This window comes from Micromys minutus (assembly GCF_963924665.1).
Source record: "Micromys minutus genome assembly, chromosome: 27".
Classification (NCBI taxonomy): Eukaryota; Metazoa; Chordata; class Mammalia; order Rodentia; family Muridae; genus Micromys; species Micromys minutus.
Genome location: NC_137962.1, coordinates 15,188,649 through 15,214,202, shown reverse-complemented (window position 1 = coordinate 15,214,202; position 25,554 = coordinate 15,188,649). Strand labels below are relative to the sequence as shown.

Here is a 25,554-nt window from a genome sequence, read left to right as displayed (position 1 = left end):
ATGGGATAGGATTTTTATTTTTTAATAGCAAGATGCATGAGGCACCTGGTTTACAAACAACCAACCAGCAGGCCTGTGTCTTAGATCTAAGCCTTCCCTGTGTTTGCTCTCGATTTCTTTATCTATCCCTGTCTCTGTCTTATTTTAAAGAGTAAACTTTTCCCCCTAAATAGCTGACATTGGTATTATTAGCCAGCAGGGAAATGCAAATGCAGAAATCACAGGGAGAAGCTACTGCACACTCATCAGAAGCAGGGAGATGAGAAGACACAGAGGGAACACATGGGGGGATACAAAGCTCCTGGAACTCTCACACTGACACGGGAGGAAATACTGCAGCCACTGGGGACAGAGTCACAGTGCTTCCTTATAATGCCAAACACAGACTTGCTCTGCTGTCCCAACCTTGCTTATCACCGTCCACTGCCCCCCCTGTGCTGAAATTACCTAGCTCAGAAGCTGAAAAGATGAGCTCCAGGTTCAGCAAGAGACTCGGCCTCATGTAAGATGAAGAGTGATTGAAGAAAGCACCCAGCATCAACCCTGACCTGCCACATACACGCCACCCCTTACATGTGTACCCACACACATACAAACATGCACGCACACATGCCACATGATACATGCACAAATCAATGACTCAACAAATAAATTAAGTGGCTAGAAAGACGGTTCCACAGGGTAAAGTACTTGCCATGCAAGTGCAGGGATCTGAGTTTGCATCTCCAGAGTCCACGTGAAAGGCAGGCATGATGGCACACACTTATAATCCCAGGGCTGCTGGGAGTACAGAGGGGCAGAGACAGAATCGTCACTAAGATTCACTAGCCAATCTCACTCAAAACAGAAAGATCCAAGTGTAGGGAGAGACCCTGTCTCAATGACAAAGGTAGAGAGCCATGAGGGAAGATGCCCGGAGTTGACTTCTGTCCTTCATAGGTCCATGCTCAAACAAAAGTGTACCCATGTATATAAGCGTGTGCACACAAGCACACCTGCATATAAGAACAAATAGTTTTAAAAATTAAAACGCAGTCACCAAAAGAGTTATATATGGATGTTCCTAAGCACTGCCCCCCTCCAACATGGGTCTGATCCCCCACAGGAGAATGGATAAACAGTTGGTAGAGTTTTCCTACAAGGGGCACTCTGAGGCTAGAGGGGGGGACAGTGATGAGCCAAACTTAAACTATGCTCACTTTAAGCTTTATATTTGAAAAATCTCAAGAGGAAATGTTAGGATAAGTTTAAGCCACAGAATGAAGAGTTGAACAATATTTATGCCACCTCCTCTTTCTCTTCCTCTTCCTCTTTCTCCTTCTCTTTCCTTCTCCTCCTTCTCCTTCTCCTTCTCCTTCTCTTCTCTTCTCTTCTCTTCTCTTCTCTTCTCTTCTCTTCTCTTCTCTTCTCCCCTCCCCTCCCCTCCCCTCCCCTCCTCTCCCCTCCCCTCCCCTCCCCTCTCCCCTCTTCTTTTGTCTTCTTCCCCAGAATGACTCTTTGAAAGTAGTAGTACCATTCATGCCTGTACTTCCCTGTTCCTACTGTGTGTGTGTGTTCACAACCAAATGTTATTTTGAAAGTCTTTTTTAAAAAAAGTCCTATAAGTTCTTCTCTATCATATGTGTCTTTTTGAAACTTAAAATAAGCATAGTGCTTTGGAGCTAAATATAAATCCAGTTTTTTCATTTTGACTGCTATTAATATTTCATTGTGTAAATATGCCATCGTTTTCATTTCTATGCTAATTCCTCACTGTGGCTTCCAACACATTCATATTTAATGTGACTGTTAATGACACTTATGGATATATGTTAGGCCCTAAAGCCCCCTGGCAGGGCAGTTTGGATTTTAGATTAGAAGCTGGAGACCCAAGACTTGGGGCCATTTTTGACCTTCTTGTGAGAGGAGCATTAGGTTCTCCTAAGATCACCTTGTCTTCCCCTTGTTGGGACTTGGCTCCTGAATGTGGGAATGTGCTGGGGCTTCTACATTCTTCTGGTCTATGCCAGAGGCTGAGGAAATGCTGTTTCTCCAGCTTTCAGGGAGGAGGGCAAACTCTAAAAGTGTGGATGTTATCTACTGCTGTCTCCATTAATTACGTGTGTGTGTGTGTGTGTGTGTGTGTGTGTGTTTGTGTGTGAGAGTGTTGGGGGTATGTCTGCCATCTGTCCTGTCTCTTGGTCTACATGTTTTCATGTAGCCCATGATCCAAGAGATAAACCTGGTCTTTTTATGACACCAGTGTAATGCAATTTTAAGAAATTATAAATCGCTCAGTGTGTTCTGTGTTGAAGATTTTGATCATCCTTGGCAACATGGGCTGTGTGATGTTAATGACCCAAGTCATAGATAATTGCAGTATGGTTTTATGCTTCAGACTTCTTTGAGAGGCTTTTCACTTAACTTCTCATTTCTGAGTGCTAACTCATCCCTTATTTTATTCATTCACAAAACAGCCATTCAGCCAGTATGACTACTTTGAGGGTACTCCCACGGCACCACTATGGACTCAGCTTGAGTCTCTTGGTTTTGGACACCGGAAGTCCAGCTTCAGAGCAGCTGCTAATTGCATGTCTGCCGAAGACCATATCCAAGTCTGTAGACAGCTTTCATTTTTCCTCATACAGAGGAGGAAGTAAAGGGGTCATTTTTGAACCTTTTTTAAAAAGTTCACTAATCTCACTTATGAGATCTCTTCCCTCAAGACCTCTTCACCTCCCCAAATCCCTACTTCCTAATTCCATCACCTGGAGGTAGGTCAGTGTATGAGTTTGGGAGGCCGTGCTTGTCTAGTTGGAAACAACGTGTCACGGGAGCAGGCGTTATTGAGGGCCAGAGGGTCTGCAGTCAGTACATTCCCAGGCTGTGTAGTCACCACATTGCCAGCGCTCTCCCCAGAAGTGCAGGCTGTGGTAATGGCTGTGTTTATTCCACCATGGCATCCTCCCAGCCTCTACTCCATGTTCAAACCCCGATCGATGCTTTTCTCAGCCAAATACCCTATCTTGTTGCTCACAAAGCTCTGCCTCCACGTGCCAAGGTTCCATAGTCTATGATGCAGTTCAACGGGCGGACTTTTCCCTTCGTGTGGGAGTCGTATCTTCCTTAGAGTGTCAGACATTGACTGGATCTATGCCTGAACTGCTGACTGGTGGCAAGAGCTGCTGCACACAGTAGGTCAGGATGTATCCTGTAGCACTGGGTACCCTTCACTACTCAGCTTTAAAAGATACCCGAACACAAGTTGTTCCCTATGAGGAATTAGCATCATCTTTCTTAAAAAATACATAACATTGCCAGCAGCTAATATGCTATAAAATTAAGATCTGATAATTATTATGGAGGATTTTTTTGCTTAATTATCAGACCATTAAAATTAAATTTCACAATAACCTGCTTTAATGCATAAATATCTCTATAATGTATGGTAATGCATGTTATTTCATCATATGCTTCAGGGACTGGGGCTTTGTTCCACTCTCCCTCTGTCCTCAGTCTTGCTAGCATTCCCACACAGGTCATAGGCCATGTTGATTCCCACAGACTGTTATAGCTCAGGCACCTGGAAACTTCTCCCCACAGCTATCTATGCTGTGACCTCTAGGCAGCTCTGTTTTTTGGGGTTATGGTGGGGTTGCAGAGAGCTGGTCACCCTAGCCTAGAAGAGCCCAGAACTTCTATATCTGCCTCCTCCTTCACTTTTGATCCTTAAAACATTCCAGAGAAACCCAGGAGTCATAAAAGCAGTATGTATCTGTACAGGTCCCATTCTCCTGCAGGATCTCATTGGATGCCATCTAGAGCGTTTGACCTTTTTTTTTTTCAACCCCTTGGCTCCAAATTCCCTTCTGTAGCATTTCAGAGCTACAGGTAATATGTTTTCATTTTATTTTCTACTTTCTTAATTTTTCAATTTGAATGGAATTGAATGGAGAACAGGACAGTTCTCCAGAGAGGAAATTTTTAGAAATGAGAGGGGACAGCAGGTACCAGCTCAGCCTTTGAGCTGATACAGAGCCGGAGGCTGTTTTCCAAAGTGAGTCTTTGCAAAGGGCTGTTATGTGCACCACGTTCTCCCCGGCCACCCCAGGCTGCTCTCCTGGTAACTAGCAGCTGAAAGTTTTGCTGACAGGAGCCCAGATTCCTCTGGAGAGAGTGGGAACCCCTAAGATCAAGAGTGGGAATGTCAAGAGTTCAGTCTGGACACACAGTGAAATTGGGAAGCCAGGGTCTTGGAAGGAAGTCACAGCTATTTGCTGACCCTGGTGACAGGGAAAATTGTTTCTTTCTTTCTAAGCAGACAAAAATGAGATGGCATGACTGACCTTCTATACGTGTAGACCTTTGCAACCCGGAAGTCCTGGCTCTGATATTTTCCTTCTGGGCTTTCCCTTCTCTGTGCTTCTCGTTGGCTTCTTCCACAGGGAACATGCGTGAAGTCTCCCTTTCACATGTGGGGAGGAGGCTCATGTATGTATGCTCTTATTTTCTCAGCCACTCACCATCATGACAAATAAGTGTTGCCTAGGCCTGGTATGTGTTCTCAGCCTGGTCCTGTCACAAGTAGCTTAATCACTTGGGGTAGAAAGTCCCCCTGCCGTGGTGAGGTCCCAAGGATAGTTTCATAAAATATTCATGACAACCTATATCACCCCCTGATCGTTTCAGATAGTGAACCTCATCCTCACATACCCAGCAGCAGCACAAGCACCCTATGTGATTCATGGTAGGGTCTCAGAAAGTGGGAGCCAATGAGGTTAATTTTCAGAATTCTGGTTCTAGGCTTCCAGAGCAGTGAGCAGCCTGAGCCCATTATAGTTAGAAGACCTTTCTCCCTTCTGTGGAGACCATAGGATCAAGCTTTTGCTTAACTCAGTAGATGTTACTGGCTCTTAATCTTCCAGGTGTCTTCTTGATCCCTTATATTGGGACCAAGAATTTTTTCCTCATCTGCTGGTAATGAAAAACAATGGAGGTTGTTAAACAAAGTAAAGAATTTAAAGCCCAGAACTGGGAGCCCAGTCAGCAGCCCCTGCTGGAGTGTCCAGATTTGGCCGGACCAGGTCAGAAGGAAGCTGAAGCAAGGGTGTGGGACGAGAGGAGCATAGGAAGGATCCTGCCTGGGGATGAGGTATATGTGATTGCTGTGCCTACAGGAATCGCACACAGACTTAGTATCCCCTGGGAGACAAGGGAAGCCCCATATCCCAGCTCCTGCTTCTCGTTCCCAGCTGTCCACTCTCTGGCTGGCCCCTTGAGGCGCCTGGGCCAGGTGTGGTTGGCACATGTGGATCTAGACCAGTTTTGCTGAATTCCGGTCTTTCTCATGGGTTTTTCCACCTCTCTGGCATTGTGCTCTTCAAGGGAAGCAAGTGGCATTTTTCCTGCAGGTAACTTAGAAGAGAGGGCAGCTGTGGCCTTGGTATGGTTTCATCTTTGTTGGTTGCATTCTGGCCCCGTTCCTGGACTGTCCAAACCTATTCTAGGAGCCACAGTACTCCTGCCAGTCTGGGAGCCAGGGTTCATCCTTCCCTTCCCATCATCCTTCCCTTCGCAGGGGTTGGAATGCTACTGAGCCCAGACTGGATCTCTCGGGTGAAACACACTCTCACCTCAGGGCCATCAAATGCCTTTGCCATTTTGTTAGGAAAGACCCTTGCCATATCTTGTTGGTGGTGTTGTTTTTAAAGTACTCCCTCCATTAATCAGGAATGCGAGTGGCTTCAGGTTCACCTCGGCTATCCGGCCTTTCTGACACTCAGCTCCTCAAGCATCCAGTGGGAAGTAATAAGCTGGATGCACCTGTCTTGGCGCCAGGCATCTGTCCTGCAAGTGTCAAACAATGGAAAGTTGTTATTCACCACACTGTATTGACACAGGAGCCATCATTACGTATTCTAACCCCTAAAAGCTCTAGCATGAAGGTATAGATATAGCTCAGTTGGTAGAATGCTTCGTAGCAAGCACAGTGCTCTGGGTTCAACCCCCAGTACACATGGGACCAGGAGTGGTGCTAGGCAACTCAGAAGGGAGAGGTAGGCAGATGAGAAGTTGGCAGCTATTTTTAGCTACATGTTGAGTTTGAGGCCAGTCTGAGATATACAGAAACCATCTTCAGAAATGTACACAGATGCCAATCCTATCCCAAACCCCTGTATGATTGTCACCTGCTTCTATGAGTATAATGATCAGCACTCTTTTGTTTCCATTCCACTGGCTTTGCTACATCCTATTTTATCCATAAATGTTTTTATGTTTATAATAGGAGTGGGTACAGTGGCGCGCTTTCAAACGAACATTTCCTCATTATCATTAATACATTGTCACTGGGAATTTCCAGTTGTCTCATAGTGGTGTTTCATGACATCTCTTAAATCAAAACTCATGAAACGGACATATCTCAAGTCGGTTTTTAAGCTGCATGTTTCCTGTTTGTCTCCTTTTGAGTTTTTTCCTTGAGGCAGCCAATCCCACAGCTGGGAGCTTTGTCACTTGTGGCCCTCGGTGATATTAAGCTTGTCCCTCTGGACTTTCTCTTTTCTCTGTTCCTTCCTAAGGTAGTAGCAGCCTCCAGGAGCTCAGTCAGATCCACTAGTCTTTTCATAGGCCTTGTAAGACTCTGGAAGGTGTCAGCATCCTGGCTATGTCTGTTTCTGTTCTGTCCTCACATGGCTTTCTTCTGTATGACACTAGGGGCCTGAGTAGTTCTGAGTCATAGTCCGGTCCGTGGTTTGTCCTGAGTAAGTTACAATGCATGGCCAGCATCCCCTCTTTTATCTTGTTCAGCTGCTGTGTCTGGGGCTTGTGTGGTTTGGAGGAAGGGACACTTTTGTTTACACCGATTGTGTTTGCTGGTTTGCAGCAGGTAGCCTATGCTCCCCACAGTCCAGGGCCACCCTCTGAGAATGGGATCTTCGTGTTCTCACGTGTTGTTTGCTCCAGTGGAAAGTTTGAGCAGAGCCCCGAGAGAGCATTGTGCTGTGCAGAACAGCGCCTGTGCGGAGTCACGGGTTCTGCTCACCACAGAGCTGCACAGATGGGAGTGTCATGTGGACTTGGGCATTTTTCCCCCCACCTTGCAGAGTGTTTTTCAGAGCAGGAATGGGTCTCAGATGCTGTAGTATACTGGAGAAGGAAGAATGGGGGGATGCTCATGGGAAGTAGTCAAGTGCTTGCATGTGTTCACTGGGCAGAGGCCAGCCTGGTTCTCAGGAGAGTTCATCTCATGGAAGACGTGCGGCGGTTTGTCAACCAACTGTTGATGGCCCAGAAAAAGAAAAAAAGTTTGTTTGTTTCCTTGGCTTATACAACATTTTTTTTAACATAATGAAAGAGATACTTCGCAGTTGTACACTGGCCGGGAAGTTGGCTAACAAGGCAGTGTCGCAGAGCAAAGTGCTTGCCTGTTCAAACTGCTGGTGACAGAATCCGAGCGACATGAGGCCGGTGGCATGGAGTCATTTAATTTGTGTTAGTTCCGAAAGTCTCCGAGAAGTCGCATTAACTCAGAAGACCTATTAGCCACTGGAACCCACCCAAGGTAGATGCATTAAAGCCAGCCGTGTGCGAGATGAGCTTATTTTGGTCTCCAAAGCTTGGTGCTCGGTGCCAGCATTGGAGAAGGCCCGCTCCACAACTTTCCATACTGGGCATTCGTTGGTTCCTCAGTACTTGGTATCTGCACATTTTACAGCTTGTCAGTGTTATCAAAAGCCTTCAGCTCCATGCAGCCTTCTCCACATCCTTTTCATGTCATCCTTGCTGGCTCCTGAGAAAATGGAGGTCCCACTGGCAGCACAAGCCTGTGTTTATACCTCAGTAGTTGTAAATACCTCCTGCAGAGAGCCCTGATAGCTCACTCACTTGAGAATCAAGTTCCCACCAGGAGCCAGGTCCTGTGTGTACGTAGGTATTGAGGAGCCCACGACTTCCTACTTTGAGTCAGGTACACCCACAGACAGTCTGGAACTGGGCTTATAAAAGGGACACACAGGCCATTCTGTGTGGGAATTGTCCTACTAGATACCTCTGGTACTTCCTGAGCCATGACTCTGAGCACTTGAGTAGGCCTCAGGCCAGCCTGAGGGTGCTTCACAGTCCACTTTGCTAGTAGCCATATTAGACATGTGCGTTCTACATGTGTGTTCAGAGGCGGGCAGGTGTATCGATACGCAGCACACATGCACATAAGCACCAAAATGTCCCTCTTGCTGGCTCATGGTTTGTCCCTGTGCAGTACTACGGCTGATATCATCTCTGCGGAACTCACAGAAGGAACAATGAGCCCAGAGCTCAGAGTGCTGGCTAGAGTCTTCTTCCCATCGTGTGTGCACACCTATGTTTCCCACCTCCCTGAAAACTGATCCTGAAGTGCGGGGGTGAGGCAGCATGCATCTTACAGGGCTGGTGGGGCGGGTGTCCTGAATCAAACACAGGGCCCCAGTGGTGCTTGGGAGCTCATCTGTAAGCAATAGTTACTCCCTGCCTTGGATCACTTAGAGCATGCCCCTGTGTTGGCAGTTCTGCAAAAGGGAAAGGAAAAGCCAGCAGATGACGTTGGTTTGGGGCGTCTGCTCTAAAGTCTATTCAGCAAAGGTCTGCTGAGTCCTGTTGTCTCCCTGGCTTTGTCCTTCTTGGGTATCAGGGTCACCTGTGCTCCAAGGAAGAGTAGAGTTAGTGTGAAGACCCCACCCTGTGCATGATTTAGGGTATGCTAGGGCTCAGCAGCCACAGGGTGTTGAAATCAGCACGTGGTTGTGTGGCAAAGGCAGCAGGTGTCTTGGCATCATGTTTAAACAGAGCATACGCATTCAAAGGCAGAATGTACATTGTTCACCTCATTCTCTCAACTGTTCCTAGTTAGGGTTCCACAGCAGAAGAGAAGCAGGAAACAGCACAGTGAGGACGACACAGTGTGATACTGTGGGTTGGAAGGTGTGTTCTGCTCTCTGGAGTTCCCTACCCAGACCTGCCTACCTCCTTTACCAAATCCTCACTCCTCTGCGTTCCTGTGGCACTGTCCATGTACCTCCTTCACAGGGTGTCTGGGATTATCAGTGTTAGGAGCATTCATGGCTCCTTGAGAACCTTTGTTGGAAGAGACCCATCTTCCTCATCTTCACTTAGGTGTCTGGTTGATCTTTGGGGCCACTTTTGGTAGGGATTCCACCTCCCTTTTCTCTGCTGGTACCTTAGCCTGGTGCGTGGTACAGTAGGAGGACACTGGAATTGAAAATGACACCGATCTGCATCATTTAGTTCTGGGAAGGTCACTTTGGAAGAACAAATAGCTCATTGACTTACAGCAGCCTTGGTCTCTTTGCAGTTCCACATTCCTTGCAGTTGGCTTTTTAGCTCTGTTGTTTTCATTCTGTTCCTATGCTCCTCAAGAGACAGGCAAGGTCTAAAGCAGAGGGATATGGGAATAGGGAGGACCAAGAGAAAGCTGCTGGGAGTGGGTTCTGAAACTTTCAGAACTGTCACCTGGTTAAAACTGGTCAAGACTGGACACAGGAACACTGAGTACTGGGGGCCAGTCATGCATTCTGCTTACTGTGTACTCGGGGGAAGTATACCTTGTAATTTATAGCCCAGCCTCCAGAGCTCATTTTCCTGCCTTCTTTAAAGGATGCTTCCCTTTCCTGTGGCCTCCTGTGGCCTCCTTTGTGCTGTTTGCTTTTTGTTGGGAGGCTTTAATGGAACAATTATTATACACTAAGTAGTGTGTCAGGTATAGAACTGTGAAAATCATGCAGAACTAACTGTACATTAGCTGTGACATGTGAACATGCCACTTGGTGGGATAAAGAGGACACTTGATATGTAATGAGAGTTTACTGAGCACATAGCAGACTCAACTGGTCACGGCTAGTACAGAAAAACAGCCCAGACTGATTTCAAGGAGGTGGTTTCACAAAGCCAGAAATGGACTGATATTGTGGACACCCAGCATATGCTAGGCCTGTCTGTGCTCCCTGTCACCCAGGACAGACTGAGAAAACCAACCAAACAAACAAACAAAACATTGCATGTACAACAGGCTATTGTGAAAGAGCCATTACAGGTTGGGTCCCATACATACAAATCCTTCATTGCTACTGAGACAGATGTGTTCAATGGAAACAGAAGTCAGGCCTTGTTGGGAAGGCATGAGAGGGCCTAGGCATTTGGAGGGGGCATCTCTCTTCCTGTCAGACTGAGGTGTTAGGGGGCCAGAGGCATCCTGTGCTCTGTGTTATGATGCCCCAGAAACCTGGCCTGCTAGCACTTAATACAGACCATGTGGCATCTAATTTCTTCTCTGTGGCCATGAGGCATGGCAATGCTCTCTGTTTAGCTAGCCTCTAGGAGAAGATGCTATCAGGTCAGGCTCCTTCTTTATGTCCTTGAGCCCTCTCCTCTAAGCAGTGGCTGGGAGCTGTTTGGTGCTCTTGCTCAAAACACTCTCCTTGCCTTTGTAGAAGTGTTCACTATAGAATGGGGGCGTTCCTTCAAACACGTCCCATGGCTTTTCCCCTTCTAAAGCACACAGGAATATATGCTGCACAGGCCCCATGGTCTCAGCATGCCTTGGTTCTTTGGTGTGCATTGGCAATTAGACCAAAGGATATTATTTTATCTCCCATTAATCATCCCTTGCAAGCCTGTTTCACATGCAGCACACAGCTTGCTCTCTAGGACTAAAAGGTAATTGTATTGTTTGTGTTTGCTCTATATGTTTGGGGGCCTCTGAAACAGAGGATCAGAGTTCATGGATGATAAAAGCTAATGGACAGTCTGATGGGGAAGATCTTAGTCAGCTGTGTCAGCTGTGGGCTTCTAGAGACCACGGGTGAAGCTTCTTCACCTTGGAAACCTTCCTTTGTTCGTGGTACAGCCTTTTATTTTTCAAGGAATCTCAGGGCCACTTGTCAGCTACTATTCTATAGCTCCGTGCCCTGAGATAGCTTCTGATCCTACCTGAGAGAGGCATGCAGGTTGAATCTGTCCAGAGGGTTCAAGTGGGGGTGGCTGGTAACCATGGAACTGATAAATCCTTGGGATCAACTTAAACAAAGACAAGTTTGCAAGGGCTTTGAGTGTAGGAAGCTAATGCCTCTGAGAGGAGAACCAGGGCATTGATGATTCTAGAATGCACAAGGAATACTCTCTTTATTGAATGGTCACTTCTAAGTCTGAGCATGAATGATACTAAGCTAGGAGCTCAGCTCTGCCCCTGAATGAGCCATCTTTTTTTCGTCTGATGGCTAGAAATATTTCCCAAGGCAGGACGCAGAGGGCTACAGCTGCTTCGATGGTGTACAATTGACACAGCCAGGGAGCCAGGGACAGCCTGGCACGTCCCCTGCCTTGCAGAGTCTGTGTCAGCATTTTCCATGTGATAAATGAACCTGCAGTTTGGTTCATCTTTGCACAGCCCTCCCCACCTACCTTCACTGACTGATCTCAAGAGCATGCATTGGTAACTGGAGTCAGAGACCCTTGGTAGAAACGTTGAATATTTTAGGGAAATAAAAAACGTATCTTCTATCAAAAAGAACTTTTTCTTAAGTTTACTGAGTGTATCAGGTTATACAGTCGTCCTGTGTTCTGACCTGATTTCATTTCTTAATGTTCTTTGTTTATTAGTTTGTTTTTAAGAAACTGTTCCTGCATCCTTTTCATGACTTAGTTCTGCACATTTGTAGTAAGTCTCTTAAATGTTCCTCTGATGTCTACCGAGTTATAGGAGCTGACACCACCACAGGTTTGGTTGGTTTTGTTACACACACACACACACACACACACACACACACACACACACACACACACACAATGTCTTTCTCTCACTCTGTCTGTCTTTGTAGAATCAGGTAGAATCAGGTGTGAACCGGCCCCATGCACCATGTATGTGTGCCACATCTGCTAGTCTTGAGCATTTCTTCCTTCTGCTCTGGACAACTCCAGGTAACTTTTCTGCTATGGACTTTGTTGGTCTCCTGAGATGCTGCCTTCTTCTGTGTCCTCTGTGTGCTAACCTCCCCCAAAACTGTTCCCCACATGCTTCTGTTAGTCATCTGTATGTATCTACTTTCCTCTTTCCATATTTCCAGGTGTCAGGGGCAAATACTCAATAAGTGTGGGAGACACAATAATGTTACTGACTCCCAAGATGCTTACAACCTAATCTCAGAGCCCTTGTCTGTGCTGCTTACGTGGGACATTGGGTTTTACATCCATATCAGATGAAGGATGCTAAGGTGCATTGCAAACCATAGATTGTCAAGGAGTACTCAGACTCACCATACGGGTCATTTTAAAGGGGAGAGAGAAAATAGGGTGGGTCAGAGGGACTGGACCCTCAACTCAAGATAGTTCATAGAAGCTGCAGAGCCAGGAAGACCAATCTTTGCCTAAGGGTGTACAGAAGAAACATTACCTCTGGTTTCTTTTGCAGACCTCTGGGAGGACCATAAGATGATATGCATATATGATTTTAAGTCATTAAGTTGGTGGCCATTTTTTCTTTCATAGCAATAACTAAGAGGTAGAGGGTATGCTGTGCATTAGGAGATACCTAGAGACATCAGGGAGGGCTGTGTGCCTACTCTACCACCTCTCAGAGCTCTATCCTGGCCTCCTTCTCTCACTTGCCATCCTAGCAGCTGACTGATGAAAGTTAGAGAAGAGATGGCACTTGGTACCACAACAGGGATTTAAAGTCTGAATTTTTTTTGTCATGCTAATATGCTATCTACTGTTCAGAGTCACCTGGGCTGAAATCAATATCCTGAGTCCCAAAGCCTGAGAGTTTGGACTTCAGATGCCCTTCTGCTGTTGCTGGTTCTGTGCTTGGTCTGGAGTCCTAATCTCAGTACAAATCTTAGGACACAGGAGTGCACATTTGCAGGTGTGTAGATTGCCCACTCCCAGCATGCCCAGGAAGCTGAGGTGAGGTGAGGCTTCTGCTTTTATGCCTTCCCTCACACCCAACCTAGTTTCTTCCCGATGATAGTCTTTAATCTTCACAAAATTTAATACCCTTATAATGGTATATTCTATTAGCACTGTATGGACAGGGGCATAGAAGCCTCTAAATGCCAAGCTCCCCACCCCCCAGAATCAGAGAGTTCCTGCCAACTCTAGCCTGAGTCTGCTGGTATAAACCCTTTGGGTTTCCCAGCTCACCTGTCTTACTATTGTGATGAGTGTATTCATGGTATTCAGCACACATGAATGTTGTGGAACATATTCAATTAATAGTGTGCATAGAAACTGGATTTTCTGAATCCAATGGTCTTAGGTGACTTACATACCTTTGTCTTAATAAAGAAGTGGTTTTCTGCCCCATTATAAGTCTTGAACTAGGTACATGGGATCCCCTTGTTATGAGAGAACAGACACATTATTTGGCAGGCAGTAATAGAAGTTGAGAGAAGGGAATAGCATGTCTGTTGTAGCAATTTTCTTATGTACCTGTTCACTCTTCTGCAGTGTTTACTGAAGCTACCACTCTGGTGCTGTGAACTCATCAATGTATGTGAGATGGGTCTCTGTTCCTTGTGTTATGCCTTGGTAGATTCCAGTGCAGGGATGAAAATGCCAGGAGGTGGAAGATGCTTAGAGGATGATGGGGGAGCGGAGAGTAGTGCACAACCCCACAGTATAGCACTCATTCAGCACCATCTGGATAGCAAGAATTTGTGAAGTACCCGTGCTGTCTGACAAGTATGATTTTAGCTGCTTGTTCAGAAGTCGAGCTTCTAGGGCGAGTCTAGCTTCAGTGCCTGGGCACTTCCTTTACCTCATAGCTCCTGTGCCTGGCACAGAGCCACATGAAGACAATTTTGAGAACATTAGTCAGAGGTCACTTCTCTTTCCACTCCTTTTTTGTCTCTAGGTAGATGTGGCTCATGGCTGTCCAGGATATTTTGGGAGGGTATTGTGGTTTCTTTACCTGATGGTAAGACAGTTCTTTTTCTCCAGGGTCTCAGGTTACCTTAGACCCTTACCTTTCAATGCTCTACATAGATGCCTAGTCTTCCATGTGGATAAACACACCTTGGTGCATCCACATCCAACACATAGCCTTGAAGGCTTGGAGCTGGAGAGCAATTCTCTCCTAGGAATCATTCCTCATAAAAGTATTTGAAACCTCAGACCAACTCTTGGACATCAGGATGTTTATACATTACTTTTAATATGAAAATAATCAAAATGTCTAACAATGGGGTTCAACTAGTAAATTATGTTACATTTGTATAGTTGACTGTTAGATAGATGTCAAAAAATTGTGCTTTTACAGGATTTGTGATACTGAGCTATGTATCCTCCTGGCTTCTGGGCATTGTAATAGACCTTCTATTCAGTTGCTGCCATACCTGTTCCTGCACTACCCCTATCCCCAGCTGTTGGTGTCACACATGTTCCTACAGAGGAGCAGTTCCAAACCTGTGGGTCAAGACCCCTTCTGGGGTGTCACAAATTGTCAAGATTTTCCTGCATGGCCATGTACAAGGGGTGGCATGGCACGGTTTATGCCCATGGAACAGAGCTAGCAAGGCATGGGCCTCCATGAGTGTTAACGGTTGCTAGGTGTAAGGCTTGTTTGTATATTTTATTTTATGTTCCTCTTTGGGGAAATTTCCTCTCTGCCAAGGTTAATGACTCCATGATAATCAGAGAAAGCATGAGTTTGGGAGGTGAGAAGGTGTCTAATGTCCTTAGCAAAATAGTAAATGTTGTGACCTTCAGAATAGTCCTTAAGGCTGTGGGAAAGAACTCTAAAAACAGGAGTTCAAGAATGTATAATTTCTCAACTTTACAAAATATAAGAAAGCAATATGAATGGTATGAGGAGCTTCACGGACCTAACAGAATAGAGGCAGCTATGCTAATGACCCAGGTTGTCAGAAAGATACAAAGACAGGCAGATTCCTGAGTTTAAGATCAACCTGGGACAGGTGAATTTAGGTCCAGATATGGTAGAAATCATAATCTCAGGACAAGATCCTACCCAGCTAGCTTATTGTCTGTGCTTCCAAAGGCTGGCAGATCTCTGAATTCATTTGAAATGTTTTAAAAAAATACTTGCTGTCCTTTTCTAAGAATCAAGGGGTTAAGGATACTGATTCATGGGATAATCAAAAGGGAACCTGGAGTAAATGACAGAACTGATTTGTAAATAAAAGACTGGGCTTTGGTCTGAAAGAGATAACTGCTTGGAAAATGAACACAGCTCTTTTAGAATTTTTTCTAGCAGCTTTTCTGACTTTGGTCAGAAAACCCATGAGTTATCCAGAGAACTTTTAGAATTTGTTTCTAGTACAAGAAAGCTGTCTTTAGCTGAGAGCTGTCTCAAGAAGAAAGCTGTTTGGAGCAGACTGCAGAGTCAAGAGGTATCTGTAGAGCTTTTTGGAAAACCATATTGGCAAAGCACAAAGTTGTCAGTTTGTACCCATGATTGACTTCAAGTCATTTTTTTTTTACTGCTCCCAAACACCTCTTTATCAGGAACCCCTCTCCAAGCCAAGACTGATCCTTGGCAACAAATAAGATATTTACATTATGATTCATAGCAGCAGCAAAATTACAGTTATGAAGTAACAATGAAATAATTTTATGGTTACCACATGAAGAACTGTATTAAAGGGTTATCACATTTGGAAGTTTGAGAAGCACTGCCACAGAGCCTGGGGGAACTGCTGCTTGTTTCTCAGAATTGGGACCACAGAGGAGCATCAACATCAAGACCCAGCTTAAGGCTCAGCTTTGAACATAAATGTTCACAGCTTAATACATGGAATAGGAGGGATACAAAATGCCATTTTAAATAAGGTGCTAGTATCATAAAAATTAGCTGGCATGAATAATAATGCATATGCCTATATATGTGACTGGAAATATGTAAGACTGAAGCATGGGAGGTATCACAGGTAATGGTTCTCTTTAGTTTTCCAGTGTGTCCACTACACAGGAGACTTTATTGCTTGACAAGGCTACAAGTTATATAGTGTTACCAAGCTATGTTTAGTTTTCATGGTCCTTTACCCATCATCATGCTCTGGTGTATGTTTGGGTTTGTTTGCTTTGCCTGGGAAAGATTTGAACAAAACTCTTGCTCATTTTAACTTGGTTTTCACCAATATCCAAGGTACCTTTAGTGTGCCTGGGCTCCAGGAATATTCGCTGGGCAGTAGTCCTCTGGATCCTTTGGACGTGAGGATTGCAGAGCACACTGTGGGTCCTAGAGTGAACTCAAACCCGTGCAGAGAAGCTTGTTGGAAGGTGACTGCTGCTGAAGTAACTTGTACCCCCGTGCTGGCCATCTTATACTTTGGGTGAGCTTGTTGACCATGACAACTTCGGAGTTTTCACTCAGTCAAATCTGCTCAGTGCTGAGCCCCTCTCAGCTCCCCAGAGCAAGTGTAAGTGTCTGTAACTACTTCACTGGGCATGGTCGTTTATGGAGTTTCTCTTGCCACTAACATTACACTGGATGGCTCTGTTTACATTCTTACTTAATTTTTGAGGTATTATATATTTATAATGTATCTTGGGCTAGCCTAGAACTCTTACAAATTCTACTATTACACCTCCTAGTGTTTCATGTAATTATTTAAAAAAACCCAAAAAACAAAATAACAGTCCATGCTATTGCTGGCTACATTCTGGCCTCAGGTGGTCTCCCTGCCCCCATGGCTATCCCCATGAGGTGGTTAGCTGAACTTCTAGTGATTTGCTTGCCTCTGAATGACTGTTTTCTTAGTCATCCAACCCCTGTGGCTTGCTGCTGCCAAACTGCTCAGCACTCCCAAATTTCCTCAGCTAGTGGGAGGGAGGGGGCGCACTCTCACCAACCCAAGCTCCTCAGTGTTTACCTTTCGCCTGGGGATGTCCTTGCCCCGTCTTCAGGTGTCAAAGCCTGGCTGGATTCCACCTCAGCTGTTTTCTTGTCCTCCGACCTACCTGAGTCTCCAATGGAAAACACCACACAATCTTAGTTTAGAATCAACAGATAACACAGTCACTGGGATCTATTATCCTAAACTCATTACTAGTCTGTATTAGAAACCTTCCGGTGGCAGATTCTGGTGGATTCTGCCACCAGATCTAACAGTCCCCAGTCTACATTTTGCCTGCTTTTGTTCCCCTCACTGTCTGAAAAAAAGTGCCCTCCTCCTGTGTCCCCCTTCCTCTCCCAGACCCAAAGGCCTGCCTCCTCCTCATCCAGTGATTAGCTTCTTGTGATCTTTATTATTCAGTTAATTAGGGGAAAATTGTGCTACCTCCCAGTGCTAATATTGTACTGTCAGCTGTCTGTATGCAGCCTGCATCAGCTGGTGAGCACTGGGCCTTGGTCTCTCTCCTCCTGGTGTCCTGCCGCACCACCCTGCAGGGCACCTTTACTTCTGCTATTCTGCTCAGCGTCACTCCTAAGTTTAGTTCCCATGCATGGGGAAACTCTGCTGATTAAGGTTGCCGTCTACCATGTCCAGATAGGTCCACTGATCGTCCTCTCAGTGCATCATGGAGGACTCGCTTTACCAGCACGGCTCGCCCTTCACTGACCTTATCTGGGAGCTCAGAAACCCCCACCCTCGACCTGCAGACCATCAGCATTATAGGTTTAACTTTCTTTCTCTGGATAAGAGTCTGTTCAGCACCTGGAATTCCTGAAATGCCTTTTCATGCAAATGAGGCATTCTTAAGCACACTAAACTCTGGCCAATGGTACAAGTCCTAGAAATTTCCACTCCCTTCTATATAGGCCCCCCGATTCACCCAGAATATAATTAAGCTGCCTCTCTGGAAATCTGTCATTTCTGTCATACTCATGGGCTATTGGAACCTGTTCTTCAACTTTGCTCTCTTTGTCCTCTTGTGCCAGTGGCCAAAACCTCCAGGAAGAAGGAAGGACCACATTCGCGGTCCTTGACACTGTCATATGGCTCTATTCTGGCATTGGTCCTATCACCTCGTTTTATTCCTGAGATCTACTGGATTCCAGCAGTTACTATGCAGTTTATCTTCTGGTGTCCCCTACCTAGCCTGACTCCAAGGTTAGTATTTTCTAGGAAACACATCCTGCCTCTTTTTGTTTGCATTTGTCTGAGAACAGGGCTAACGTCCATGCTAGACCATAGAAGGTGGCATGCTGTCCAGTGGGTAAATCTCAGGAGACTGCCTCGTGGTGCAGCATTAGCTTTTCTGCCCTCCATCTCCACCCCAGAATTTCCCCAGGCTATCTCAGTCCCAGAGGCCTGGAAGACAATTGTTTCCCTGTGTCCTTGATCATGGTGCCTTCTATAACGTGCTGTTTCCATGGCAACTTTCAACAGCCAAGGCTTGTCCAAGTTTTTGTGGACAAAAGCAGTTGTTGCTATTGGGACTAATTGGAGTTAAGTTATTTTTAGTTCCCATGAGAAAAATGTTCTGTCTTTGGAATATCACAGGATAAGGTTTATCTTTGGAGTATAAAGTGTTCCATGCATGACGAGTTTGCCCTCTTCTTTCCAAAGCACTGGCACACTTCAGAAGGTTTATCCTTTCTCCATCAGCTCTTGGAGCCCCACACAGCCTCTTTGGACTAATTAGAAGAGATGTTGGGCCTTTTCCCAGTGAATTGTCATTCCTTCTGAGCTGGTCCAAGATGCTCTTCCAGGGGGACGGAGGAAGACAGAAGGTGTGTGTTCAGCTAAGGACCTTCAGTGAGACTGAAGAGTCAGCTAGCTAGCTACACAGGGACTGGTCTGATGCCAAGGCCATCAAGAGGGCTGTGCTCATGAATAAGTATCCTTAAGATTTGGCCATCCTGTTTGTTTGGTTTGTTTTGCTCTTTTCAGTTTCTAAGATGTTGGGGTCACACCATGGTGTCTCATGATTGTGCTCCACCTGGTAGCCAAGGTCAGACAGGCTTGAATGAGATCTAAGATTCCATCTTCAAGATGGCTATAGACTTATAGAGTTCTGTCTGCTTTCTTCTCTGCTATTCTTATGGCCTTGGGGAGAGGTCGTCTCTCTTGGGGCACACAGTCCCCTGCCCTATTCAGCCAACTCTCCTGTGGCAAAGGTTTGACAACCAATGTTCTTGCTTGTTTGTTTGTTTTTATCTCTACTGTCTGCATGACTGGTTCTATAATAAGTAAGATTCAAATGTGTATCATATACGAAACTCCAGAATTCCATGCTTACAGGCCTATTTGTGAAATCATTTGTCTAAATCACACACATGCCAAGTTACCAAACTAATATTAATAAAACCATCATATTAAACTGACAAGATATGTTGGTGGATCTAAATTGCTGGTAGATGGGTGAATGGGAGGCAATGCCTGCAGAAGGGTCCCTTTAGTTTTGTGCACCAGCACACAGTGACACAATGTAGAGCCCAGACATTTGTCTTTGCTCACACCAGGGCAGTCTCCCTCCTTTCTGTGTGCCATGATGTCATCCCACACAAAGTGAGATGAGCATGTTCCACCTTTTTCTCTGCCTTTTCCTGTATTTTTCATCTGTAAATTTATATAATATGCAACTATTTGATTCCTGTGTGGTCTAATCTCCCCCTATTCCAAGAGCAGCATTTTTTAATTCTGATGAAGTAAGTTTATCAGTTTCTGATTTATGACTCACATGTTTGGTTTTAATCCTCAGTATTTTTTGCTGAACCTAGGGATATCAACAGATACCTCTTGTTTTCTTTGTTAGGTTCTATAGCTTTGGGCTTTGCTTGTAGCTCTGCAGTACATTTCAAGTTGATGGTTATATGAGTATCATTGTTTTTGTGTCGAGATAACCATTTGTCCCTTTAAGTTCTTTGCCTCTCAGTTCAGGGAACTCATCACAGTCCTGGACCCTGTAGAGATGGTGATATCAGCAACTTCTTTTTTATTTTTGAGGATTAAGTCCTCATTGCTTTATACAAGCTAGGCAATCTCTGTACAACTGAGCTATACTTCAACCCCTAACAGTCTTCAAAAACATAGTTCTTTGAGAATTTCATACAGTGTGTTTTAATCTTATTATCTCCTCTCTCCAAAACTTCTAAGAGTCACCTACCTGTCTTCCTACCCACCCAACTGTGTCTTTTTTATCTTAACCCATTAAGTTCAGTTTTGTTGTCTACCTTGAAATAAAGGGCATGGGGCACCGTGAAACCTCTAAAAGGGACTACTTCATGGGTACAAGAAAGGTTTATTGGGAATTAAACTGCCAGGGCTGTCTCTAGGTGGAGGATGAGGTAGACAGAGAGAAGCAAAGTAGTGGAAAAAGCAAGCAGACTATGAGCAAAATAGTGGAAAAGCAAGCAGACTATATAACAGTGTGTGTGTGTGGGGGGGGGGTCTTTGCTCTGATGCAGGCTGTTCAGAATAACTAGGAACTAGCTGCCCTTGCTTGAGGTAGTTGACTTCTGGGGATGGAATTACGAGATTAAAGGAAGTCCTGGTAAACAGAAGTTTGCCTTATTGAAATTTGCAGAGGAAATGCTAGATTTACACTTCTGTTTGTTTACCAGATCAGAGGTTTGTCACTATCACTGCCTTGGGTGGCAGGTTAAGGGACTGGAGGGTGGAGGTGGGGGAGGGATGGGGAGCTCACTTTAGACCTAACACATATATTCTTGGATAGGTGATTTTCCCCTAGAGTTTATGTGGTTCCACACAGAGATGAAAGGGGCTACACTTTTAAAGAAAACTGACTTTCCCTCTTCTAGAAGCTACTAATTGCCAATAGCTAGGGGTGTAACTTTGTGTCTACCTCCCCCCTCCGTGCTGGGATTTGATCTGGCTTGGACTTGATCAGGTCTTGTTCATGTTATCCCAACTACCGTGAGTTCATATGTACCACCTTCCTGCTGTGTCTAGAAGATACTGTTTTTGTCGGCATCTGCCATTTCAGGCTCTCCCCCTCTTCTTTCTGCTCCCTCTTCTGTAATGACCCCTGAGTCTTGGGAAGAGATGGCTGTGGTGCAGATGCCCCATTTAGGATTGAGTGTTCTGCAGTCTCATAGTCTCTACCCTTTGGCCAGTTGTGGTTCCCTGCTAATCACCATCTGCTGCAAATAGACTTTTCAGATGAGGGTGGAGGGTTGCAATAATTCATGGTATAACCACAAGTCATTAGGAGTCAGTTTCCAAAAGTGGAATACTAATAGAAGGCATCAGTGTGGGAGAGAACAAAGGTGTTATACACAATCAGGGTGTGTCACCTAGAACATGCTCAGGACCTTTTTGTCCTAATAGTCACCACCGTCCTTGGGAGATTCCTCAGCTTACTGTAGGACCTCAGCCTGTCCCCTGTTGCCCTACCTTGTCTTGCTATTTCTTGTTCTTAAACACAAGCATCCAGACTCTTCACATCACAGCGTTTTCCCACCCTTTGTTCTGTTTGCTGAACTCCCTGTGCTCTCTTATTCCTTTGTCTGGCATACTTGCTGGGACTTTGCTCCCAGCAGCAGGAAAGAGCCACCATAAGCAGTAATCCAGGGTCCCATGAGATCTCACCATCTCAGGACCTCTTTGGAGCATTCATTCTTTGTGCTTCCAGAAGATCTAGAGAATTAACCTGGTTGATCTGAAAATTAGGTCTGGCCCTCTGGCTACAGATCTAGGTTCTGACAGTGATTTCCTGACTTATTTAATGTCTCAGTTGATGTGGGTCACTTAAACCGTGAGCCCAATTTGTCTTTAGTAATAATCAGAGAAAGAAGAGATTCTTGAGGTCATTGGGAGGACAGTATGCCACTGGGAATAAAAGCCACTTAAAAAATGACAGGTGTACACTAGCACTGCTCATGCTAACTCATTCTAAAGGTAACATGGATCAGGACAATAGCCAAAGAGCAGAAAGCCAGCTGTTACAAGGCTGAATGTGTTAACAGTCTAGAGAAAGCAAAGTATCTCATATCTTAAGCTCAAAAAGATGCTTCATTTTCTCCTTTTTACTGCTCAGGGCGGGGGGGAGGGAGAAAGAAATAAATTAAGAAATCAAGAAAGAAAGATAAAGAAAGAACAAAAGAAAGAAATAAGAGAATAAGAAGCTTTTCACTTACTGAAATTCTTGCCCCTGCAAGCTTAATGGGCAGGTAGTTGAAGCATCCAGTTTGGGTTCAGAATCCTCCTCCTAACGGGCTGGTATATTGCCTAAAAGGGCATCTTTTGTCTCTGGCCCTTCCTGCTAATTTCTCTGCATTCCAGAGGACCTTTCTGCCTTCCCATCATGATGTCCTGTCTCACCACAGGCCCAGAAGTGACAGAACCAGCTCTCCATGGCTAAAATAAGCCTTTCACCTTTCATGTGGCTTTCCTGTGCTTTGCTGTGTTTTAGTTGCAATTCTTTCGTAAGAATGAATGAGCTTTTATCATGGTTTTGAGCACTTCCCTCCAGTTAAGGCCCTCAGTGCAGATTATAAACAAGGGTTAATTTGGAGCTAGGGACCACAGATTAGTAGAACCACGGTCTATATTTACATTCTCCTGGGCACTGAAGGCTTAAGGAGATTATCACCAGAGCTAAATGTCCTGCCAGGAATTGGGCATTCAACTCCAGGCTTAGTGCCCACCATCCCCGGGACTGTTAATCTAGTGATGTTGGCAGAAGAGGTGCCAGAAGGGGCTTGTGAACTAGGTAAGGGATGGAGGATATAAAGGTGTGTGTGGGGGGGGGTGTTGGAGTAGCAGCAGTGACAGCTGCTAACCATTAGCCTCCTATCCTGTCTTTGTCTTTAAGCCTCGTTGAGTTATTTTTTCATTGTTCAGGAAGCTGAGTTGACAAGAGCAAACAGGTACTCTCAGCTGGGCTGGCTTATGTTCGAGTCACTGGGGCATGGTTTACAGGCTTTCCAGCGAAGTCACAGCCACAACAGCGATGATGCTGCTGACTAGGGAACTTGCCTTTGTTTCTGCACATCCCTTTGCCCTGTTCTTCGAGGACTGAGAACTGTCCTCCTAGTTCTTAAGATAAAGCTGAACTCTAAGAGGTAGTGTGTCTCTGGCTGCAGGCCTCAGGTAAAACTGTGCCACTGAGGATGTGCAGCTCTTGGTCTGGCTGCCTCCAGGGTATGAAGAAGGATGGTATGACAGTCCATAGACTTCTGCTCAGCAGGCTGACAGCTTGCACACCATGAAGAGAAGGTGCTTTGGGACAGGCATGAGGTGTGTCTGTAGCCCTCTTAGATCCTTCCTGCTTGTGTTGATTGTTACATTTGTTTTTTGGCCCCCTGAGGTCAGCCAGTGGCGCAGCCTCATCAATACTATGTCTGCCTGTGTCACAAACACTGGATTAAATGTGTATGTTGCTGAAGGTTAGATCTCAGTCCATCAATAGCCCTCTTCATGGGGGGTCAAGTCTGCTCAGTGGCAGCTTTGACTGCAATCTTACTTCCCCAGGTCACGAGGACAGCAGTGTCATTGTCTTAGTCAGTGTTCTATTGCTGTGAAGAAACACTGTGACCATGGCAAAGCTTATGAAGGAAAACATTTAGTTGGGGTTGGCTTACTGTTTCAGAGGTTTAGTCTGTTATCATGATGGGGGACATGGTGGCACACAGGCAGACCTGGTGATGGAGAGGTTGCTGAGATTTCTTCATTCAGATCTGCAGGCAGCAGGAAGAAAGAGACCCTTGGCCTGGTTTGAGCATTTGAAACCCGAAAGCCCATCCCCAGTGACACACTTTCTCTTTCAAGGCCACAGCCATTCCAACAAGGTCACAGCTCCTAATCTGTGTGAAGTAGCACAATTCCCTTCTGACCAAGCATTCAAATCTATGATCTGGCGGGGGTCCATTCAAACCACCACAGCCACGTTGATGATTTTACTGCCAATGTATTCATATTCTACTTCTCACGCTAATCCAAAATGTACCGCCACAGTGTACTTCACAAAGGATAATGTTTCTGTGGGCAGTTGTCTTTATTCCAGTGATTGCTGTCACAGTAGTATTTGATGATAATAAAAGTTGTTGTCAGTAAGTAGATTCAGCCAGAACCTGGAGAGGGGTCCACAGGGACCCTCTGCCACCCAAAATTTGGCTGCTGGGTTTTTTGTTGGCTGTGGCACTCTCTGTCATGATGAAATGAACACTTTCTGAGTCTATCTCCTTTCTTGAATGACCTCATGGACCATTGTGCAGCATGTGGTTGTATGTTGGCTGCCTGTTGAAGAAAACAGGTCATTGTAACAGACAGAGAGCGGCTCAATAGCCATCTCTTTTATTTTTAAAGAGTGGCTTTCTCCATTGGGACATATTTAGCGTGTCACACTACACACCATTTACAAGGCACAACTCACTGGTTCCAGTGTGTTCACAGAAAGACTTTAAGCCACGATTCTGTCAATTTTGAGTCTCACCCGCCTCCCTAAAGAGTCCTGTCAGTGGCCTCTCTCCTCCCACTCGACTCCTAGCTAGGGCAGTCATTGATCTACCTTTAGTTTTTATAGATTTGCCCTCTCTGGACATTCCTGACAAATGGGCTCAACTGATGCTCGGTGCTTTGTGACCAGCCTCTTTCTCCAGAACATTGACCTTGGAGCTTCTCATGTTGTGGTTAGAATGTCTTTCCCTTTAATTGCTAACCTGAGCTCTACTGTGTAGCTATGGTGCGCTTCACCCGCCGGCTTATCAGGTGGTGGACAGTGAGTGCGTGTCCCCCTTTGGTCCATTATGGATGATGTTGCTGGAGTGTTTACGTGCAGGCTTTAGATAGAGAAACCTTCATTTTATCTGGGCATGTAGCTAGGAACAAAATTGTTGTGCTATATGTAATTGTGTTTAACTTTGAAAATTCCTTCTTGAATCAGCTTTGGAGATTTTATATTGCCGCCGCCGCCGCCACCACCACCACCACCACCACCACCACCACCACCACCACCACCACCACCACTCTGTCCCTTGGAAATCTGTTGATTCTTATCTAAAGTTTAAAAGTTTATTGGTAAAAATATATTCATAATATTCTCTTCCCTTGTTTCTGTCTTGGCGCTGTAAGGAGATTAAGTATAATATTCTCTTATGCACCTTCTCTCTTCTTCCTTTCATCATTTTTCGTGGCCTTTTGTATTCTAATGAATTTGAAATTGCATTTTTAATACCACAATGATCAGACCTAGCTGTCAAGCGCCTATCTCAGGAGGGGCAAAGGACAAAGGGAATTCAGGAGAGTGGACGTGGAGCTCTCAAAGAGAATTTTGTGTTTGAGCCAGGGAGTGACAGATTCCTAAAGAAGGGCAGCTGTGGAATTGGGGACCCTGACAGCCTGGCTGAACCACACTGTCTTTCTTGATGTTTTCACACAGAGACATATATGGCATGCATGATGAGGGACTGAGACTTGGAGCCATTAAATAACTCTCCCAAAGTCATGCAGCTACCATGGGCAGAACTCCACTAGAGTCCCCATCTGTTTAGCTCAAGTGCCTGTACTCTGCAGAACCTCCCTGCACTATAGTTTGATTATAAAGGGCTTAAGGGATATAACTGAGCTATACTCTATTTGCAAGAAAGACAAAATAGAAACTATTTAAAGTATGAAGCAATGGTCTCACACACACGCACACACACACACACACACACAC

The 25,554-nt window shown here is 45.3% G+C and overlaps 1 protein-coding gene across 7 annotated transcripts in view; it reads left to right on the top strand.

The window, feature by feature from the left end:
* TRAPPC9 (trafficking protein particle complex subunit 9) overlaps window positions 1-25,554 on the top strand; it is a 427,690-nt gene that overhangs the window by 286,418 nt on the left and 115,718 nt on the right. The window lies entirely within an intron of this gene.